Genomic DNA, 4,748 nt, shown 5'->3' on the forward strand with positions numbered 1-4,748 from the left:
GGGAGCAGAAAGCCTTATCTTTCTCCCATGGAATAGCTGGTAGTTTCAAACTACTGACCTTGAGGTTAGCAGCCCAACTCGTAACCACTATACTACCAGAGCTCCTTTGACAGGGAGATACTAAATTGAAAACAAGATTAATATGTGTCCCCCAAAGATTGAATTGTGTCCCCCCAAAAATGCATGTTGCAAATTATAACCTGTACCTGGGGCTATAATCACATTTGGGGATAGGTTTTTGTGATGTTAATGAGATAGTATTAATGTAGGATGTATCTTGAATCTATGTCTGTTGAGATATGAGATTAAACAAGCAAGTGAGCAGAGATAGGGGAAGGGAGATGCCAAGCCACATGAATAGTGTTCAGGAACAGAAGATAAAGAGAAATAAGGACCCTCCTCCAGAGCTGAAAAGAGAGAGAAAACCTTCCAGAATTCGGGGAAAGAAAGCTGGCACCCTGAATTTGGATTTCTAAGCCTCAAATTCAAATTAATTTCCATTTGTTCAAACCTTCCCCTTGTGATATTTCTGTTATACCAGCACTAGATAATATGTAATCTAAAATGGAATGGAGAGATTAAGACATTTCTCTACGTACTTTTTGAAGCACCCTGATAGGTAAGCCAGGAGGCATCTCCTCATAAAGCTTTTGTGCTAGTGGAGAAGAGTGATGATAAGCAAGCAGAAAAATAGTAAAGAATACAATTACCTCAAAGAAAAGAGAGAGCAGAGGGTCACTATGAGTCAGAACCAATTCAGCAACAAGATAATATGTGAAGATATTCTGATATATTTTCTATCATTTCCTTCTGAATTAAAAAGCTCTTACTTCGATTTATTCAAAGGAGGACTTCTGGTGTGGCGCTGTAGGGTCAACACTTGACTGCGAACCACAGGGTCAGTGGTTCAAACCTACCAGCTGCTCCTCAGAAACCCCATACAGGGTCACTATGAGTCGGAACCAGCTCAATGGCACTTTAACAGCAAAGCACCTGGTATCAAAATTCTTTTTAAAAAGAAATCTTTTGTGCTTTATTTTTTTTCTAAGTAGCTTTTTATTTGCTCTTTTTTTGTTTTAAAAAAGTGCTAATTTTTAAAAATCTAAACTATGCAGAAACATTAAAAAAAAATCTGAAATTCTGCTACTCAGTGTAGACTACAATGTTAACAGTGGTTAATTTCTTTCACACATCTCTCTCTCTCTGTATAGACACACAGTTTTACATAACTAGGATTATACATATGCGGATCTACTTTAGGTATAAAAATTAGTTTTTGATACATATTCCTAGTAAGGCAACCTGGGGTGGCACTGTAGGATAAGCACTGGACTGCTGTCTGCAAAGTTAGTGCTTCACACCCACTAGCTGCTCTTTGGAAACCTTGTGCAGGGTAGCTATGACTTGGAAGCAGCTCCATGGCACATAACAATGACAAGGTAGCCGGGCAGTAACTCTTTCTCCTTAAAGAAAGTTACTTCTCAGTCAGAATGACATATTTACTTCATTGTTGTAAACTTAGTGGCATTTTAGTATTTCATTATTGCTTTTATTTATTTTTTTAAGCCTTTATTATGCATTGAGTGATAGTTTACATGGGGGAACATCAGTTTTGCACTCATCCAATCGTATTTTGTATCATTGCAGTGATTACAGTCCCCTCTATGCATCACCATTCAATAGTTATTTGCTTCCATTCCCTCTGTTTTTATTTTGTTTCTGTTTTTTTGATGTACACAAAAACACTCAGGAATATATGCTCATTTAAACAACCAAAGGCACACTCTGAAAGCCTGCCTCCTGGCCGCCAGCCCACAGCCTTTCTCTTTCCATGAGTCTAGAGTCCTCAGCTGCTCTCTCTCTCCATGTCCTCATCTCTGCCTCTACCTCTGGTGTTGCTTCTTCTCTGAAAAGGATCCCACATTCCACTCATGCTTTTCACCCTTGATGGTCCCAGGGTCCTCTGTTCCTGGAATGTAAGGTTAACTGCTCCCTGCTTTATGTTACAAAACTTCTACCTTTATAGTTGTGACAATTGCAATTAGTTATGATAACAGTTACTCACTACTGAATCATAAGAATCTTATCCCCCTCTCTTTTTACCAGACCCATCTAGACAAGATGAAAACTATTCATTGGGGATTCTACTTTCCCCTGCATACTCTGAAACTAAACACCCTCTTGAAACCTTGTAAGCCAGTCACTTTGTGTCTTTATAGCCCCTCTACCCCCATTTTAGGTAGTCAGTGTCTAAGTTGCCCATCCCTATCAACCTTGTGTCCAGAGGGGATAGATTTGATCCTTGATGTGAAAATGCCTTCACTCTCAGTTGGTACATCCATAAGTACAGGTCAAGTTCATCAAATTGTAAATTGCTTTTACTTTTGAGGCCCTAGTACACTTAGTTATAGCCACAATCACAAACTTAAATTACCGTCAGTTGAGGCGATCAGAGTGGGCTGAAGTAAAGAAAGCTGTATATTTTGCTGCTAGAGCCACCATGTGCAAGACAAACACCGCACATCTCATGACTCCTGTATTGAGAGCAAAGGTCTTCTTAGCATCTACGATGATTGCATGGAGAAGGGAGCTAGGCAATTGATGTGACTAATATGTCTTGCCAGGGGATGCTGTGTTTCTAGGACTTTTGTAGTGATAAACACCCTTGATGAGGTAGAGAAGGTCCAGGGCTAGCAACTCCAATGGGCAACACTGACCCAGGAGTGGTGGGAATGCACCTCCAGGAGTCTACCTGCTGTTTCCTACCTTTTATCTCTTAATAGCATGTCCAGTGCTTATAAATATAAACATGTGCCATGTCCACATATGTATGTTTGTAGCATAGTTTATTTAACCAGTTTCCCATGATGAAACATCAGTGTATTTAAATATTGCAAGTAAAACAATGTTGTAATAATTTTCCCTTTGTACTCATTTTGAGTACTCATGCCATGAGCACCTTAGCATAAATAATTAAAGGAGGAAGCTGTTAGGTGGTAGGGTGAGCACATTTGGCATTTTGATACACATTGTTGAACGGCCCACCTCATATATGACTTACTCTCATTTAATCAAAAGAGAACACTCATTTACAAATGATTCATGAGAGTAGCTATTCTCACACCTTCCCCAGTATTGGGCTGGCTGGTTATTTGGTGTGTTTTTTGAAATCTTTGCCAGTGTAATAGGAAAATACTGTTTAAAGCATTTTTTTTTTTCATTATACTTCCACTGTAAAATTAAGTTGGACTCTCTCAACTTAAAAAAAAGAGCATGTTTTCCATGCTTCTAATGTGAGTCTTGGTGTGACTTCGTAGGATAAGCCGCTGGACTATTAACGGCAAGGTCAGTGTTTCAAACCCACCAGCCGCTCCTCGGAAACCCTACAGGGTCACTATGAGCTGGAACTAACTTGATGGACTTTAACAACGAAGATTATGTGGTGTTCATTTCCTGCAACAGCAGTCTTCCTCCCCGATGAACCCCTGTTTTCAGGGCTATACTTTTGCCTCAGTTTCCTGATTTGCTCACCTTTCTTGTCTGGAGCTCTAACTTTCATTTCAGAACATTTCCGTTCTGATCTTGAACTTGCTGGTGTTTTCCCTTTTGAATAATAACAATGGACTTCTGATCCTAAGACATCAGGACAATGGTTACCACTGGGAGACACATCAGATGGGGATGGGGAGAGGGGTTAATGGAGTGCTGGTAAATGCTTTCTTTCTTAATCTGTTGGTAATTGAATAGGAGTTGACTTCATAGCTTTAGATATTTTATATGCATGTTTTTGCAATTAAAAAGTCTCACTGGAAAAAAAAAAAAAATAATGTGGTGTTGTAACATAAGCCATGGAATGCTAACAAGGTTGGTGTTTCAAACCCACCAGTCACTTCTTAGAAACCTTAACAGAGCCACGCTAAATCGGGACTGAGTCAATGCTTACTAGCAAAGCAACCCATAGTACAGTTGCTTCTGCTGAGTTTTGCTCCATTTATTATAGCTTATTCTGTAAAAAAGAAAATAAATGATGACATTTAGAGATTATTTATGATATGACTGTATATATGCTGGTGTAGCATTGTGGGTTAATGCGCTACACTGCAAAGTCAGTTTGAACCACAAGGTCGGTGGTTCAGGCTCACCAGCCCCTCCTTGGAAACTCTGCTGGGTGGCTGTGGGTTGGAACCACCTTGATGGCACTTAACAACAACAATAATATATGTATACATGTGTATGATTGTGTACACATACACACATGTACGTTGCCTTCATAGATAGTCTCTAAACTTTTGATACATATATTTTTTTAACAGAATAAACTAGAATAAATGGACCAGAACTTGGCCAAAAAAAATGTATTACCAGTTGCTCTGCACGTATTGTTAAGTAGTTGCTAAGTGCCGTGGAGTCAGTTCCAACTCATAGCGATTCTGTATATAGGGTTTCCAAGAAGCAGCTGGTGAATTTGAACCGCCCATCTTGCGTTTCAAATTGATCTTGTGGTCCAGTGCTGTATCCCACAGTGCCAGACTAGGACCCCCTGCAAGTATTAGTGACTTGAAAGACAATGTCTTTCAAACGAGAGGATCCAACTTCATTTTATAGTGGACACATATATTGTCCACTGTAAAATATACATATGAGGGAGTTTCAGAACAGGGAATAATTACATAATCTTTTTTTTAATGTTTTGTTGTGAATTATGTGATAGTTTACACGGGAGAACATTAGCTTTACATTCATCCTAT

The 4,748-nt window shown here is 39.2% G+C and overlaps 1 protein-coding gene across 1 annotated transcript in view; it reads left to right on the top strand.

The window, feature by feature from the left end:
* The window catches only part of SCP2 (sterol carrier protein 2), a 149,290-nt gene that overhangs the window by 114,500 nt on the left and 30,042 nt on the right, over positions 1 to 4,748 (top strand). The window lies entirely within an intron of this gene.

The sequence above is a fragment of the Chrysochloris asiatica genome, unplaced genomic scaffold (assembly GCF_000296735.1).
Source record: "Chrysochloris asiatica unplaced genomic scaffold, ChrAsi1.0 scaffold00026, whole genome shotgun sequence".
NCBI lineage: Eukaryota > Metazoa > Chordata > Mammalia > Afrosoricida > Chrysochloridae > Chrysochloris > Chrysochloris asiatica.